At 41.2% G+C, this 18,973-nt stretch overlaps 1 protein-coding gene across 4 annotated transcripts in view; it reads left to right on the forward strand.

Annotated features, from left to right (window-relative positions):
* The first annotated feature begins 230 nt into the window (after positions 1-230).
* TNFRSF19 (TNF receptor superfamily member 19) overlaps positions 231-18,973 on the forward strand; it is a 105,900-nt gene continuing 87,157 nt past the window's right edge. For 2 of the 4 annotated variants that reach the window (XM_025364696.1, XM_025364697.1), the window contains exon 1: positions 231-822. The gene's annotated coding sequence lies outside the window, so the exon portion shown is untranslated. Of the gene's footprint in view, positions 823-8,075; positions 8,256-18,973 lie in introns of those variants that run through there. The other 2 variants (XM_025364694.1, XM_025364695.1) reach the window with 2 other exon arrangements.

Raw genomic sequence — 18,973 nt, forward strand, 5'->3', positions numbered from 1 at the left:
TCCTTGGGTGTTTTTCAGAGTGGTCCCATAGTGCTATTTAACTATGCTGGATGTTTGACACCCAGTCTCTGTAGGAAATTGTGATTTTTATCAGCGAAGAGGCAATTAAATGCTGTCATTTGGCACTTCCAACCATCAGGGATCTTATCACCCAAGAAGCATCCAGCAGCAGTTGCTGTCCTTTCCAGCTGGGAGACAGATAACAGAAACTGTCCTGTGTGAGGCACAATAGTCTAACGTGATTAGAAATCAGCCAAACGCTGGCTTCTCTGGAGCTTTACTCCCCCACAGGCTGAATTATAGCTCTCCTACCAGTCCCACGGCGCTGAATGATGTCATGGGATCTGCAGTTCAGCGAGATGAAAGGGATAAAGCAGAACCCGCTGGCACTAGGAAAAGCTTCCAACACACAGTCCACAACACAGCTTGGGAACCAAAAAAGCTACAGATCCAGCCACTCAGCCCAAGCAAGGGAGAATTACCAGCATTGCCTTATTGCAAAAAAGAGGAGGAAAACAACGTGATCCATGTTTAACAAAGACTGTGTGGACTAGGAGGCGGGAGGGTAACTACCTGCTAAAAGTGAACTCTCTTGATACCCATGCATATATATAAACTCAGCCCTGCCTTTGATGTTCAGCAACTGATCACTGATCAGATTACAGGCATTTCATCTCCCTGCTCGTCTGCCTTTGATCTGCATGGTTAATTTTATTTTCCTGGATTTGAAGTTTCGTCTGGGCTTGTGCTGACATACATTTTTGGGAAGGTAGAAGCATTTGGCATAGAAGTGCTGCCAGGAGAAACTAAGTTGTCGAACGGGTAAGTACTGCAAAGAGCTCAGCGTGTTGCAGGTACTCTGTTTTAAGTTTTGTTGTAGCTTTCACTGCATTTTTTGCATGTGTTCTGAGAAAAGAATGGTTTTAATTAATTTTTTAGAAAGCATTTATACAACTGAATACTACATGATGCTGAATGTGTGTATCAGAGTAACTATGGAACTTGAGGCAAGTTTTAGTAGTTTGTACAAGAGGGTTTGCCGTCTGTCATGCAAATTTTACTTGGAAATGAGTTGTACAAACAGGACAAAACAGAACAGTGCTAACTTTAGCATGCAACCAGTACTTCAGCCCCTGAGATCTGTGAGCTATAATTGCTCTAAGTATTTATGGGTTACCTTATTTAGTAAACAGTCAGTGCAACTTTGCTTGTTGAAAATGCTTTCTTTGTTTTCTTACATAAAAGAGTAAAATGTATCTCTGGCAATACTGTTTCTTTAGTTTATTTATTCTCTCACTTCCAAGATGTAAATCTATCAAATATATTTCCTTATGCAGTTTGTACACCCAAGGGAATCACTGAAAAACCATTCAAGTATGATTAAAGCCTTTTATGTATAAAACTGAAGAATTTAAAAACAGTGAGGATAAAGTTGCACTAAGTGTGGCTAAAAATACTCTAGTGGTTTTCTATAACCTTTGGAAATAGCATAAGCCTTATTTTCAGAAACATTCACAAGGTTAATATTCCTAAATTAACATTTACTTTACATTTATAGTGACAGCTGTTGTAAGTTAAAATTTGCCAACTGTTTATGAAAACTGAGTAATCAACAGTTATTATGTTACATAAAGTATTTCAGTCACATTTTCACTTTAGCTAATGCCCAACATGACAAAACCAAATTATATTGCTGTACTGAATTTGGAAGTTAACTGTTATTTCTTTGTCAGTTCATGATACACACACACTCGCGCTCACAGGCACACAGAGCAAAATCTTTACAGTGAAATATAAGAACTAAATACAGTGGAAAAGTAACACTGTTACTTTGTTCTCAATGGTTTTTTTTGTTTTTGTTTTTGTTTTTTTTTAATGTTCTAGTCCTAAATTTATCTGGGCAAAAGATTTGATTATTATCACAAGTCTATTTGATGCTAGCTGAACCACAAAGAAACCATAAGTGATAAGACTAGTTATCCTTCAGTCTGAAATTCTGATGAAACAGGAAACGTCTAATGAGTCTCATTTCATATGTAATTAATTTTTCAGAGTCAATTAATCAAATTACTTTCTACACTTTCCTCTTGATACTAGGAGGGTAATTAGCATTGTTTACTTAATTTTAAAACTTTACTAGTTGTTAAGTGGAGGTTATTTAAAGCCAGGCTAAACTGATAATATTTTTAAAGTGTGTCAGTAATAATTTAATCTTAAAGATTTAACTGTTGTTTTTAGTCATGCCAGGAGAGGCATTTGCTTTTTTTTTTTTTCTAAGAGTACAAGGAATCATGTTCACAATATCTTGCAATATCGGTTTAGTTTGATTTTTTTAAAATTTGTTTGCTTAAAATCTTCCTTTTAATCACAAAAGTGGTATTAGTGTTCACATTCAGATAAAGAAAATTAACCTTTTAAAACAATGACTGGAGACGGTGCCTAAAGAAATAGTGTGTTTGAAAACTTGCTCATTTAGTTCAGATTTGGGATTTAAAAAAATTTTAAATGAATGTTTATTCTGCTGCTAGGATCATTTTAACAAATACAAGCTCTCCTCAGCACTAAACAAAGGGGAGAATTAGTAATTATCTGATTAATTTAGGCTTTTTAGAAAACTAGCTTGGGCAAGTCAAGTCCTTGAAAATCCACTTCAGTGTTTGAGTTAATTCAGTTAATTGTTTACTTCTTGTGTCATTGTTGAGAAATGAAACAGAGTGTATTGGATTTTAAAAGAAAGATGGTTATATCTGAAGGTACAGGTACAGTCTCAAAAGGCATTTCCTAATTAATCGTCACAAAATGACGGGCAGATATAGTCCTATTACTTCTACTGAACGAAACCCTTATGTGACATTTTTCAAAGCACTTTCCTATCTGTTGCTTCAATGGCAGCTCTGTGACCACACAAAGTCCAAGTCTTCAAAAGACTTTCTTGTCGAGTCCTGATACTGTCACCAATTAGCTGTATGACCTCAAGAGGGTTTTCTCATGTATGAAGTGAGGGTGTTGACCACATCATCTTTATGAAATAAGCAGGATTGGAATTTTTATGGCCATTTTACAGATGAGGAAACTGAGGCTATAGAAAATGAATGTCCCTATCTTAACAAGGTCACATGGCTGATTTTCCCACTTCTAGTCCAATGTTGTTTCCAGTCTATCATGCGGGGTCTGCTTTCCAACAACTGCTTAAACAGATGCACCCTGTAGCTCATCAAACAACAATGTTAGTTGGAAAACTAAAGACAGCCACTTCCTATTGGAGTGCATTTTTTTTGTTTCCATGATAGGTATGTCAGTCAGCTGGATTAGTCGGATTATTTCCCAACTGTTCCTTCTGCTTCTCGACTTCTAAGCTGTCTAAACACAGTAGCTGCTACCCATAATTTAATAAGTAAAATAATTTTCACAAAAAGTTTAATGCATCAATGCAATGTGGAATTACGTATGTATTTGTGTGTTTGTCTCTGTGTGTATGTGTATATAGGAGTTTGGTGTTGTATCAACACATCTTTGTGTGTTTTGAAGGAATTGATATTTTCTTAGAAGATGCCAATGGCATCCACAAAAAGTTTAATAATTAAAGGTCAATTTTCCTCCAGGGAAATTCCCAGTGGGATTTTGTGACATTTCAGTTGACAAACGCAATGTGCATTTCAAACGTGATATGATATGTGTTTCATATCATGTTTGGTTATGTTAAGAATCTTGAGCATGTTTTCATTCACTCTTTATTTTTCTTCCTTGAAAAAAATATATCTTGGGGCCGGGCGTGGTGGCTCGCGCCTGTAATCCCAGCACCTGGGGAGGCTGAGGCAGGTGGATCATGAGGTCAGGAGATCGAGACCATCCTGGCTAACTCAGTGAAACCCCGTCTCTACTAAAAATACAAAAAATTAGCCGGGCATGGTGGCGAGCGCCTGTAGTCCCAGCTACTCAGGAGGCTGAGGCAGGAGAATGGCGTGAACCTGGGAGGCGGAGCTTTCAGTGAGCTGAGATTGCACCACTGCACTCCAGCCTGGGTAACAGAGTGAGATTCTGTCTCAAAAAATACATATATGTGTGTGTGTGTATATATATATCTTGTGTGAAAAATTTTAATTTAGTCATTGATAAAATTTTATACAAATACAGGACTCTCAGGGCCAAACAGCTGCCCTCATAATAGGGCTTATCACCCTCTTTATGATTCCTATGTAAACACGATTATTACTAACATGACCTAATATGTATTAATTCACTGATTATCAATTAATTCAATAATATATATTAAGTACTTGTGCAAGGATAAATACCATGTGCAAGATTATAGGAATAATTCAGTGGCAGCATTGTGGTCTACATTTTTTTCGTTCTGGGGCTATGCAGTTCATTCTTTCTCTTACAAGAATTACACAAAGCTGAACTTGACTGTCAGCAAACATTATAGCCAAAATTTTGGCCAAAAATGTGGGTTCCAGTTTTTTTTTTTTTTGCTTTTATATATATTGTAAGAACTATTAGATATTTTTAATAGTATTTTCTGCCAGGTTGGCCATAAAGGACCTCCCTAAGCCATGAAGGCATAATCTGCTCTCCCTGTGCTTCAGGAGTGAACTGAACTCAGCCATCCGGCATTGGTTTAGTTGGATTCTCTTTCTGTGATGGCAAGGCCAGTCCAAGCCACCCTGGGAGAATGAGTGATTTGGTCCCCTTTAAAGGGTGGTTCTTTAAAACGTTGTCCGCCTGGGTGAGCTCTATGATGGGAGGGCAGAGGGAGGCTCCCTGGTGGCTGTGCTTTAATTTCTCCTCTACTGTCACTAGTCATTCAGTTTTGGCTCCAACGTTGTTAGCTCAAACCCACTCACTTGCCAAAATCAATACTCACTTCTTTAGATGAAGTAGGTAGTTTAACACCCTCCTTTGTGACTTAAATTTTCTCTTTGATGAGAAGGAGAAGGACAAGTCAGGTGGGGGTTTCAACTGTCTTCGTAAAACCATTCCTTCCAACATAACCCACTCTCTTTGCGAGCAGTTCTGATAAGGATAATTTTCTCCATTCTGTTAAATGCCCCCCATGCTTTGGTGGCTCCATAGCTTAGCACCATGGGTTGCTGCTCAGCCAGCCTGGCCTTAAGCCAGCCCTAGGTAGGGGAGTCCACCATGTTTATCAGGGAGAGAAGTAGAGTCAATGGCCTGTCTCATCCCTCATCAAACTCATGAAAAGGGTCTAGCCAATGAGGGCCAAGATATCACAAACTCATTGTATCAGTGCAAGTGCTGCAACTTGTAACAACTTTGCTCTGTAAGTTATCACAAACTCATTGTATCAGTGCAAGTGCTGCAACTTGTAACAACTTTGCTCTGTAAGTGTCTTGAGCTCCACATTATATAAATTATATAAAAATAGCCTCCCTGGGTTTTATATATATATTGGTTTATGCACCCATGGTATGGCAAAGATTATGTTAAGACACAGAAAGCCCAGATTCTGATTCCAGCTTTGTTAATTAACTTGGTGTGTGACATTCAGGCAGTCACTGGGCATTGGTCTTACAGTGCTCCCCCAGCCCCGTGCTGACAGTCTATAATTGGCAGTAGTGGGTATTGGCAATTACTTAAATAGCTAGGTCTTGGGGGCTCCTCCTACACTTATTTTCTTAACTGTATTTGGAAAACTTTATTACCCTTTGAGATTTTCACTCTCAATTACTAATTCATCCAACAAATTTTTAATGAGAACCTACTATGTGCCGAACACTGTAAATCAAAGACACAAAATTTGATATTCTCTTGTAGCTTGCATTCTATTCCATTTCTTCCCCAAGGCATAGTGATTTACACCAGAAATGACTAGAAGTCAGGCAATTTTTCATTAGCTTTGCTTCCAGTGAGCTAGTTTATCACTGAAACTATTTTTTCAAGGTGTTTTTCAAGTTTCCTCAGTTCAACTTTTGGGGAAAAATATTTTAAACAAATGCACTTTGTATCAGCTCAGATATTGCTAAAACTGTCTTCAGAAAACTAACCTTTAACATAAATCTTAAAAACAAACACCTCTATCAAGATCGTTGCAGCAATTTGGCTTTTCCCGTAAAAATTTTAACCCATTAATGATATGCAGTGTTTTAAAGGAAGAAAAATGCTCCCAGTCCTAATTACAAGCATCCAGTTTCATTTTGCATGAGCCTAAGGATCACAGAATTTTTTTTTTTTTGAGACTGAGTCTTACTCGGTCGCCCAGGCTGGAGTGCAGTGGTGTGATCTCGGCTCATTGCAACCTCTGCCTCCTGGGTTCAAGTGATTCTCCTGCCTCAGCCTCCCTAGTAGCTGGGATCACAGATGCCTGCTATCACGCCCAGCTAATTTTTGTATCTTTATAGAGATGGGGTTTCGCCATGTTGGCCAGGCTGGTCCCAAACTCCGGACCTCAGCTGATCCGCTTGCCTCGGCCTTCCAAAGTGCCGGGATTACAAACGTGAGCCACCGTGCCCGGCCAACAGAATTCTTTTTATACTACCATGGTGCTCAATTGTGTGCCCGAGTTTTTGTTCAGACACTGTCTCCAAATCACGTAACACTCAAATGAAGGTAAGTGGGAACTATGGTGTTCCCTCAGCATCTGAGGGGGACTGCTTTCAGGACACCCTCTTGGATACCAAAATCTGCAGATGCTCAAGTCCCTTACAAAAAATGGTATAAATTTGCATATGCTTTGAATCATCTCTGGATTACTTATAATATCTAATACAATGTCAATGCTATGTACATAGTCGTTTAGGGAATAATGACAAAATAAAGTGTACATGTTCAGTACAGACACAACTATTCATTTTTTTTCAAATACTTTCAATCTGCAGTTGGTTGAATACATGATGTGAAATCCGTGGATGTGGAGGGCCAACTGTGTTTAACTTAATGAGTCTCTTTAAAGAATTAGATGAATCTAACAGCTGGAGTGCCGAGGTTCAATGTCCTTTTCCTCACCGTCAATGATCATTTATTGATTGATGCTAGGCATTGTTAAGAGGATATACTGCTACTAAGAATGGCTATTTAGTGAGTGTCAGGCATTGGCCTAAGTACTTAAATACCTTATCTGTTAATACTTAACCACCACCAATGAAGCAACTCATTTTACAGATGGAGAACCAGAAGCTTAGAGAGGTGAAGTAACTTTTCCAAAGTCATGCAACTAGTGAATGAACAGGTTGGCATTGGGACCAGATTGTCAGATCCCAAGCCCATGCAGGCTAACAACAGGTTCTCTCTCTATTATGAGCTAACAGGCCAACTGGGAAAATCTGTCCAAACACATGAAATGATTCAAGAACTAATGAACTCGGTAATGTGTTACTGTCTCTAAGGGCAAAAGGAGGTCAGAGAGAAGAAGAACATTTGGTTGAAGTCAGAGAAGGTAGTTCCCGAGCTGGTAGATTCAATTCCACTCAGAAAGCATTGGTTGAACATTTATTTGAATGACTGATACTGTCAGAGATGCAAATCGGAACACAATATGCCCCTTCTCTCAAAGTGTTTTTAACTCCTTGAAGAAGAAAGTACACAGAAGGGTGCGGCCGCCTCGGGCCGAGCGCCTCCAGGCCTGCAGGAGGCGAACTCGGGCTTCCCCGGACTTCCCCGGGAGGCGTCCGTGGGAACGCGCACCCGGCGAGTCCCTGCCGGAGGGGACCCGAGGTCTGCGACCTCGGCCGACCTGATCTCAGGCGCAGCAGCGCAGACCTGGCCGCCGTATCCCCTCTGGGTGGGATGCGGACCCACGCGGGAAAGGCTGAAAGGTGGGGAACACCCGGGGCGGAAAGGAAGCCTCCCTCTCTGCTCTGAAGGAAAGTCTCCCAACACAGCCCTGTTCTTGGTGGTCTCCGGTCCCCCATCCCCAAGCCCCCAGTCAGCCTCACACTCATCCGCTCCAGCAGCCGCGGGATGGGGGCCTCCGAAGACCCCGACTGCAGAGCTGGCCCGTGGACGCAGTGGGGGCTGGGCGGAGGCACAGCGGAGAGCCTGGGGACGGGGCTCTGGACGGGGGCGGAGCCCTGGTGGGCGGGGCCTTGGGCGGGGCTCCTGGTGGGCGGGGCTCCGGGGTGGCGGCCGTTGCCGGGCTACCGGAGAGCGCGGAGCCCGGCGCGGGGAGGTTCGTGGCGTGCACGCTGGGTTGGACCCCAAGCAGCCCGGCGCCCTGCGCCTTAAGCAGAACGGCTCCGCGCGCCCTGAGCCTCGGGCTCCGGCCCGGACCTGCAGCCTCCCAGGTGGCTGGGAAGGTAGGTGCTTCGCTGTCCCGGGCGCGCGGCGTCCTGCGAGGTCTTCAGCCCTCGCCCTGGTGGATCCCCGCTGGGTGGGAGCCGGGAAAGGAGGCGGCTGCCCGAGGGAGGGAGGAGCACAGGGGGGCGCTGCTTACGGGGGGAGTACTGCGCGGCGAAGGGAACCCCCGGAGGGGTGACCGGGTCCCAGGGCCGTGACAGGCGGCGAGGCGGCGGGAGGGAGCGTGTGAATTCACGCCGGGTCCCCGCGGGCGTTGCGAGCGACGCGACCCGGACTCCTCTCCGGGATATTGTAAATAGAAAGATCTGCTTGTGAGGCTCACGACTGGGAGCCTGTCACTCTGCCCCAGTTCGACCCGGCCCCGGCGCCCGCCCGCGTCTGCGGAGGTCCCTGAGCCAGCGCGCGGCTGTAGGAGTCTCGGGGCCGCATCCCGGGCCAGCGCCGGCGGCGGGAGAGCGTTGTCTGTGAACGGCCCAGGGTACATTCCTTCTGCGGGAAAGAGTTCCTTAGAGTTCAGCAGGAATCATTAGTACTTTGATGAGTAGAGCCTGTGAGAGATGTACGGAGTGAGAAAGCCAGCTCTTCCAATGCGTGTCAGTGTTCTAATGCCATCTCATGCAACAGAAATTTGCCGAATATACTCCTGGAGATCAAGTTTGGCGGATCAGAATTCTGTGATCTGTTTTGATGGTAGTGCACTGGTCATCCAGTCTCAGTTCACGATTGCAAGAAATCCGTGTCTTTTTTTGCATTTTAATAAAGGACTCAATTTGCATACAAAACCATCACCACTGTTCTGTGTTTCTTTTAACTAAAACAGTTTAACCCAAGATATGCATGAAGATGTAGTTTTTACTCCAATGACAGTTTCTTTGACTACAAAAGTTTCTTTATGTAAACAGGAAACAGTTATTGTTAAACATGCCTCATGCAAAAGATATTTTTTAGTGTTGTCATTTCATGCTCAGATACTTAGATGCAAAAGGGAGGATTACACTGCGCTACTTCAGGATTTACTCAGTACGTTTTCTGTGGTGCAGTTTCACCTTAGGCGTTTTTGCCAACCCTGCTTTCATGTAGTCTTAAAAATTCTAGGCAGTGCTTATTATCTAATTGAAAGGTGTAGAACTGGAGGGGTGAGAATTGATTGAGTCCTAGTGTGGAAGACAATTTTTGACATTCACAGAGATGTGAGTACTTAAAAAGAAAGCTTCATTGCATAACATTTGTCATATTCTGAAAGTAAAACAAAACATAGAAATGCATTTTCATTTGGAAAATATAGCCTTGGCATCAATGCAGGAAGCATTATCATGAGCTCTGTTAAGTTCTTTACTTTTTAATCTATGTCTTACCACACCTACTTTATTACCAAAGCCACATGGCTTTATTGACTTTATGAAACTTTTTTCCAAGAAGTGCTAACTCTGAGAGGTGGTGTTAGTATTTTCAGAACAATCATGAAAGTTATGTGTTTCTTTGGCCGGAGTGTGTCTTACAACTTGAGTCCAGGCTGGATCTTGAATATGCAGTTACGGACACATGAAGAGCCTTATGCACTTGAAATTGCAATGTCGATGTGCCTTTTCTTTTCTTTTTTTGTTTTGAGACGCTGTCTTGCTCTGTCGCCCAGGCTGGAGTGCAGTGGCGCGATCTCGGCTCACTGCAAGTTCCGCCTCCCGGGTTCACGCCATTCTCCTGCCTCAGCCTCCTGAGTAGCTGGGACTACAGGTGCCGCCACTACACCTGGCTAATTTTTTTGTATTTTTAGTAGAGACGGGGTTTCACCGTGTTAGCCAGGATGGTCTCGATCTCCTGACCTTGTGATCCGCCCGCCTTGGCCTCCCCAAGTGCTGGGATGACAGGCGTGAGCCACCGCGCCCGGCTGTTGATGTGCCTTTTCTATCCAGAAGACTGAATAAGGAACATTGCTCACATGTAAAAGTAGCTGTAAAAGAGATTTTTTAAAAAAGGAACAGAACTTCTTTTTAACTTCAGATGATAATAGACTTTTTACATATATTTTATAATGGAAAATTGATTGTGACATGTAATGTCACATGCTGTCCTTAATTTCCTAGTTATAGTTCTGTTACATGAATTTAGGGCATGTTGGGGACTTTTTAAACATAAGTGAGGAATTCTGCTAACATAAAAAGAATTTGAGTCTCTTTTTACCTATTGCAACCTCTGAACCTATGCTTAACTCAATCACCTGTGGCCAATTCTACCCCTCAAAAATTAACACGATTCAAACAAAAACTGCAGGCATCTTTAGTACGTGAAAAAACCCAAAGCCCTTTTAAAACTGATGAATCAATATTTAAAGTCAAACATTAAAAAGTCTGGAAAAGGCCAACATATTCTATTTGTGTTGATTACAGATTGAATACGAATGCCCACTTGAATAAAACACACCCCCAGTAAATACATTGACAGCTGCCTGTGTGATAAGAGAGCCAGGGAACAGTTAAATGTTAAATATATTTGTCTTGTGGCAGCTGATTGTTAAGTATTCACAGGCTTTTAAAAGTAGCCTTCTAGTGAAGAGGAGAGGAATGGATAGGGACAGTTCGTTAATGGATACAAAATTACAACTAGATAGAAGGAATACATTCTAGTGTTCTGTAGCATTGTCGGGTGAATATAGTTAACAATTTGTTGTGTATTTTCAAAAATCTGGAAGAGGATTTTGAATGTTCCCAACATAAGGAAAAAATAAAGATTTGATGCCTGGCGCGGTGGCTCACGTCTGTAATCCCAGCACTTTGGGAGGCTGAGGCGGGCGGATCACGAGGTCAGGAGATCGAGACCATCCTGGCTAACATGGTGAAACCCTGTCTCTACTGAAAACACACACACAAAAAAAATTAGCCGGGCGTGGTGGCGGCGCCTGTAGTCCCAGCTACTCAGGAGGCTGAGGCAGGAGAATGGCGTGAACCCGGGAGGCGGAGCTTGCAGTGAGCCAAGATCACACCACTGCACTCCAGCCTGGGCAACAGTGCGAGACTCCGTCTCAAAATAAATAAATAAATAAAATAAAGATTTGAGATGATACGTATGTGAATTACCCCGATTTGATCATTACACATTGTATACATATATTAAAATATCACTGTCTCTGATAAATATTACAATTGTTACATGTCAACTGAAATTCAACAAAATTAATACCCTTAGTGAGATTGATTGACATATAGTAAGTGGCATATATTTAACTTTATAATTAGGTAAGCTTTGACGTACTGTGAAACTGCCAACACAATCCTGATGGTGAACACATAAAACACACCCAAAAGTTTTCTTACAGCTCGTTGTAATCCCTTTCTTCCATATTTCCTTGCCCTCTTCACACCCCTGACAACCTCTCATCTGCTTTGTCGTTATGTATCAGTTTGCATTTTCTAGAATTTCATATACATGTAATCGTATAGTATGTCATTTTGGGAGGAGGGGTCTGGCTTCTTTCACTCACAATAATTGTTTTGAGATTCATCCGTATTATTACAGGTATCAAAAGTTAAATAATTTTTATTGCTGACTAATATTCCATTGCATGCACCATAACTTATTTCTTGACTTGTTTATGGACACGTGGTTATTTTCAGTTGTTAGCTATTATATATAAAACTGCTATGCACATTCATGTGCAACTTTTTGTACGAAAGTTTACTTTCCAAAATATTGGGAGAAGAATGTCTAGGTAATATTAAAGATGTGTGCTTAACATTTTAAGAAATGTCCAAATTGTTTTCCAAAGTGGTTTTTACACTTTCATTTCTAGTAACAGTGTATGAGAGTTCGAATGCTCCAAATCTTCACCAACAATGGTGTGACCAGATGTTGTATTTTAGACATTCAAATAAGTAGGCCATAATAGTTCATTGTGGGTTTAATTGTCATCACTCCAATGGCTAAAAATGTTGGACAAAAAAAAAAAAAAAAAAATGATAAAGTAGCCTTCTAGGTGAAGAAAAATAAAATTAAAGTGGGTACGAACAGAATTTTTTTTTCATGATTTAGTGGTTGAGTAGTGAGCTCCTGCTATTTTATGTATCTAAAATGTTTACATTTAAAAGTAAGATGTTTAAATAGTATTGGGTTATCTTCTAGTCCACATGTCACATAATATGTACTTTTTTAAAACTAAAGTTTTAAAACCTGGGTTTTAAAAAGAGAACAACTACCCTTCAGCAATTACAGAACACAAAGGAACTTGTGTATCTGAAGACTGAATGTTATTTAGCAGCTCTTTGGTCAGCTTGGATTGGTCACATATGGGGAAACTGGGAAATAATAGGGGCTACTTAACACTGCAGAAGAACACTACAGATGGTGTAAAGAGTGGTTTTGGAATCTATCCAGACTTCCTTCTAAAATAAAAATTTAAACAGCTGTGTTTGAGAGATGGGTGTGCACAATTCTTGTAAGAAAATCTGTGTAGATGTTTGAGGTCCCCTTAGTCTCTGATGCTACCATTGTTCCATTTGTATTTTAGGGTAGAGAAACATTCATGAATTTTGGGAAAAGCACATTAGTTACAATATGCTTGTTGACTGAACATTTTGAGAATTCTGACAGTGATTTTCCTAATGCACAGATGATAAAATTTACAACTTAGAGAAATAAAAAGAATTAGTCTCAGAAAACCCTGCACTGGGTTATTTTTTGTTGTTGTTTTTATTTTTATTTATTTTTTCTTTGTATCTTTAGGGTTTTGGGGAATAGGTGGTATGTGGTTACATGAGTAAGTTCTTTAGCAGTGATTTGTGAGATTTTGGTATACCCATCACCTGGGCAGTATATGCTGAACCCAATTTGTAGCCTTTTATCCCTCATCCCCCTCCACCTTTTCCCTCCAAGTCCCCAAAGTCCATTGTATCATTTTTATGCCTTTGCATCCTCAGCTTAGCTCCCACTTTTGAGTAAGAACATACGATGTTTGGTTTTCCATTCCTGAGTTACTTCACTTTGAATAATAATCTCCAGTCCCATCCAGGTTGCTGTGAATGCCATTAATTCATTCCTTTTTATGGCTGAGTAGTATTCCGTCATATATATATATATATATGTGTGTGTGTGTGTGTATATATATATGTGTGTATATATATATATATGTGTGTATATATATATGTGTGTGTATATATATATATGTGTGTATATATATATATGTGTGTGTGTGTGTATATATATATATATATATATATACACACACACACACCACGGTTTTTTTTAGCCACTCATTGATTGATGGGCATTTGGGCTGGTTACATATTTTTGCAGCTACGAATTGTGCTGCTATAAACATGCGTGTGCAAGTATCTTTTTCGTATAATGAATTATTTTTCCCTGGGTAGATACCCAGCAGTGGGATTGCTGGATCTAGGTTAAGTTTTATTAAAAAAAAAAAAAATTAGGAGTCTAATAGAGGCCCTTACTGTTTTGAGCTTTGGGAGAATTGGAGATACTGTATTTGGCAGCAGAAAATTTTTAAGCTTTTAGGGTTTTTAGTAGAAAATACCTTATAATTTGAAAAAGAGAAACCGTTCTCATTTCCCAGCCAATAACAATATGTGTATTCTTATCACAGCACACCTTTGTAAGTTCCTAGGCTACAAAGAGGTCTGCCAACTGTATTATGTAAGAAGAATGATTCTCCGAATATAGTGAGATTGAAGGCTAAGATACAGAATACCTGGAAGCCGGGGGTTATTGTTTTGTTTGGAAATAGCACTACTCTAAATTTCTAATTAATGTCTTATTCTCTTTGCCTGTGGGACTGGCAGTATTTCTAAGTCACTCGCGATTATGTTGTGCCATTAAAATGCCAAAGGCTGTATTTATAGCATTGACTTTATTTCAGTGCTGGTTTATAAATTTTAAAACTGCCAGTTTAATGTTGACATTTTAAAAATGTTTCATCTTATTACATATTAGAAAAAGAGTATGAGTTGACTATAGTTTCATTACATAGTGTGAATACAGTTTTTTAGATGAAAACTGTTACCAATTGCATGCACTGTATCTGTTGGATAATAAATAGCTTTTAAGAGATAGGAAAAAAAGAAAATTAATTTATTCTGAAAAAAAGAGTATCCAGATTATTAGAATTATTACAAAGCACGTATGTTTTGGTCATTTACACCATCAAAAATATAGATGATTCTCAGAAAGGTTACTGATGGTAAGATAATTTTCTTTCTGATTATCACCATTCTTCCTCCTTAGTGATTCTGGTCTATATTAGAGCACTACCTTCAAGACATGGGATTCTGCCCTGGATTTCTTCTACCACAGTGACTCGCATTTCAACCTCAGGTTATATTTGCTCAGATTTTTCCCATATATTATTTTGTCCCTTAGAACTCTGAGAAGTAAACTGTTATCCCTAATGAATGAATTCCTTTCTTCACTTAGCATGCATCGGGCACATATTGTGAGTTACAGTTCTATAGTGAAATCAAAGCTTTTGTCATTAAGCCCTCAAACCTTATTTGATTGGTGGTCAACTCCAGTTGCTGCGTTGGTGATAAAATGAGGGAAGGGAGCCCAGTGTGACCGTGGGGAGTGGCGGAAACTAGTGCACTAAAGAACATGTCCTTCGATGTGAGGGACAACTAATCGTTAGCTCTAGCTCATGTTACCTTGGTGTGGGACTCAGGGCTGTCAGATTGTCTAATTTTTCAAGAACATTCTTCAGTTTTATTATTGAAAGCAAATTTTAAAGATTAAGTGTTGCAGTGACTAAAGAAAATAAATGCTGACCAGGTGCAACAGAAAGGCTAGAAAGAGAGAGAAGTAGCCAGGTAGTTATGCAGTGAGTGGAAGTCCAGCGTGCTGTGGAAGCAGAAAGAAGAGATGCTGATGCAGATTTAAGGGGATTCCAGAAGGCCTGTGACAGGCCGGGGGCAGGCATTGTAGAGGAAGGGACAGTTGAGGGATCTGCTGGTGGAAGCAGTCACTGTGGTTTGAGATCCAGGGGTCCACCCACCCAATCAGAGATGAAGCCCGGAGCTGCTCCTCCCCAGCAGTGCTCCCCTGTCTCTGCGTGGTGACACAGGTGTTCATGATTTTGGACAAGAAGGCAGAAGGGGTGTGCATTGTAACACTTATTGGATTTATCTTAGAGGGAGGCCAATTAGGACACATCCGTGTTAGTTACCGTTCACTCAAACGAGCAGGCTGAGCAGCTTCGAGAAGCAGCCACTCTGTGTGCAGCTGAACAGCATGTTTCCCCGCTCTGCACTTGGGGTTCGTGTCCCTTCTTTGCATGCTCCGGATACTGCCAAGCTGCGTATTGTCATTGAATAGCAGATAGTGAGGCCGCCGTTTCATGCTCGTGGAATACAGTAAACCCAGGCATCCTTAGTCTTCTCCCTAGTGCTTATATGAGGCCAGTTTCTCTGCACATGTCCTCCAAGAAATGCATGCTAGGCTGTTACAGATGCTGTGGAGACTGGAGGTTTTGGCAAACTATAAAAACCCCCAGCAGCCAGACCCATGGTACATCATCTCAGTCATTTGTAGGGCTTGTGCTTGCTAAATCATCCCCAAATAAATAGAACACTGAAGCATATAAAAGCATGTTTCTGTCTTTGGGCCAGACCCTGGATGTCCAGAATTTAAAAATAGTTTTAATAAATAACCTTTTGATTGCCTTATTTATATTTTAAATATTATTACTTAAACGCTTAAGCTATTTTATGAAATTTTCCTTCTGTTTATGAATGCCAAAGAATTTCATTCCACTTCAGGAAATTCAAGGTCACACTTATAACCGTCCACCAGCTAAATTGTTTATTTCTAAAATACTCCTAGGCCAGGCTATGTCAAAAGGTGTTTTGAAGATCACTACCTTGGCCAAGCTGCGAGCTCCCTTGAAGGAACAAGTTGTAGTGTCTTCTAGCCTAGTGCTGCCTCCTTTCAGGCACCTAAGGACCATTTAACCAATGTTTGTTGAATGAATAAATACATGATTAAATGTATTATTGCATATGTGTCTCTCATCAGTTTTGTTGAGGTCGCCCTGCTGTCCCGAATGGCAGGAGTCATTGGAAGCTGGTGATGGGTTAGGACACAAGCCTAGGTCAGCATAGCGGGATGCTGAGGAGCCCAGTTGTGGAGTTACTGGGCATGAACTGGATTTGATTTCCACTGGTTCTAGCATTTGTTTCCTTTGACCTTCAGTTTTCTCTTCCATCATAGGGGATAAATGTCTGCTTTAGAGTGTGGTAGAAAGCCTAAAAAAGCTATGCTTTATTTTATTTATTTATTTATTTTTGAGACGGAGTCTCGCTCTGTCGCCCAGACTGGAGTGCAGTGGCCGGATCTCAGCTCACAGCAAGCTCCGCCTCCGGGTTTACGCCATTCTCCTGCCTCAGCCTCCCGAGAGCTGGGACTACAGGCGCCCGCCACCTCGCCTGGCTAGTTTTTTGTATTTTTAGTAGAGACAGGGTTTCACCGTGTTAGCCAGGATGGTCCTGATCTCCTGACCTCGTGATCCACCCGCCTTGGCCTCCCAAAGTGCTGGGATTACAGGCGTGAGCCACCGAAGCTATGCTTTTTTAAAGCAGTAGCACAGTACTCAACATTATAAATGCCTGGTTCAGACTCTTGGTGGATTCTTAGTCTTCAGATGCCTTCTGCAGGCTCCTGGGTCCCGAGGGCTAAAACGCTGCTGCCACTTTACTGCGGCCGCCTAGATGCCTCCTATTTGTCCGATGGATTACAGTCTTCGAGGACTGTCACATCCTAACAGATCGTTTGATCCTCCATAATAATGTCATTAACATGAAGGACAATAATAGTTGCTAACACTTCTATAGCACTTATCATGTGCCAGAAACAGTTTATATCAGCTAATTCTCCTGAAAGTGCTTTACAGCTGTTAAACTAACTCCTCACAGCAATTTCAGGAGGTAGGTACTATCAGTCTGCCCCATTTAGAGATGAGGAAACTGAGACTCAGGGTTAAGGAACTTATCCCAGGTTGCACAGCTCATAAGTGGTGGTCTCAACAACAGCAGCAGTAATAGCATCAGCGACTGCTCCAGGTGCTGGGCTCAGCGCTTTGTATTAGCCCAGTTAGTCCTCACAACACCCCTGTGAGATGGGTTCTATTTTTGTCTCCTTATGAATGGGTAGCATCAAAGTGACAATGTTAAGAAGTGCTTCATGATTTGTCTGTCTTTTTCAGTAGTTAGTGTAGCATCCCACTAGACGATTCTATCCAGACTAATCGCTCGAATATGGTATGTGCTGACTGACTTGTCAATCTCTTTGTCTCATATTTTGTGTAAATGCTTTGGCATTATCCCCGTTGTTTCTTATTAGTTTTAATTCCACCTAAATTACACATTTTTTACTTTTAAAACTGAATACGTTTTTAAAAATTTAAGATCGTATCATAAAAGAAATAACCTGAAGCATGCACTTCAAAGAATGTGATTTTTATCTTCTCACCCTCACCCTGTGTCTACACAAGCAGTAAGTTGCATGGTTGGGTAATTGCTGGATGATTTTGAGATATGCCAGCGGGGAAAAAAGTTATGACCAAGTAGCTGGAAAAGTGAAAAAAGCTGTTTGAATTCACTTCAAATGGGTCATTCACTCAACAAAGGTAAATTATTTTTCATTGCCCTGGCAATGTGACCTGCCCAGGCAGTGGACGTGGTTCATCTGGGTTCAGCCACTCCGGGGTGCCCATCAGCTCACCCCGGTAGCTGCTCAGCCCGCAGCTCTGCCCCCTCTGCCTCCTTTGTTGTTGTCGTCGTTGTTTTTCTTGAGCTCTTTGCCCATGGTTCTGGTTCTGTGCTCTGGTTTCTTTCTAAGTCAGATGATCCACTTGGGATCTGTTAGTTTTGGAAACTTCAACTTTAAAGGAAACAGAACCGCTGTTTCTCTACCTGATGGAGCAGCCAGATGAGGCTTCGCTTTTTCTTTTTGATCTCTTCTGTGGACATGTGTGGATCTGTAAAAAACAGCCAGATTTGGTTCTACATTTTAGATCATTCCTGGTAAAGATAAAGAGGCTCGGTTTATCTTCTATTGAAATGTTGGGTTAGTGCCTGTGATTTCATCACTCGTAAATGACTTTTAGATGTTTTAAGATGAATGCTTATTTTTCTGCCGTACATACTGTGCACCATACTGGTTTGGGAAAGAATTCACAAATGCGAAATGTTATCTGTCTGCTTCTTAGTGAAGACAAAGTTGTCAAGATACAAACCTAGTGTCTTCATTTAATAACACATTGTCTGTCAGGGTGTATGTGACACAGTAGATGTAGAAATGGATGCTCCACCTGGGTTTGCATCCAGCTGTGCCTCTTACTAGCAGTGTGACCTTGGGCAGGTTACATAGCTCTCTCTGAGTCTGTTTCCCCATCGCTGAAATGGGAATACTGACAGGATCTATCTTCTAGAGTAGTTGTGAGGATTAAGTGAGTTAGCATGCTGAAAATAGTACTTGGCACATAGTGCCTAGTAAGGGTTGTTATTTTATCACTATCATTGCCCTGTTGGCATTGTCTAAACCCATATAAATGGGAGGTTTACATAGTCACTATTTGACTAGAATTTCATGCTGAGTGAAGTAGATTGGCCGCTGTAAAGACATGGGTAGAAAATATCAATAAAGGCGGTGTAGTCTGGAAACTCAGAGCCTGTAAGAGTTTTGAATATATGTATAGGTAAACAGAGCTTCAGTTCTCATAATA

The sequence above is a fragment of the Theropithecus gelada genome, chromosome 17, assembly GCF_003255815.1.
Source record: "Theropithecus gelada isolate Dixy chromosome 17, Tgel_1.0, whole genome shotgun sequence".
NCBI classification, from domain to species: Eukaryota; Metazoa; Chordata; class Mammalia; order Primates; family Cercopithecidae; genus Theropithecus; species Theropithecus gelada.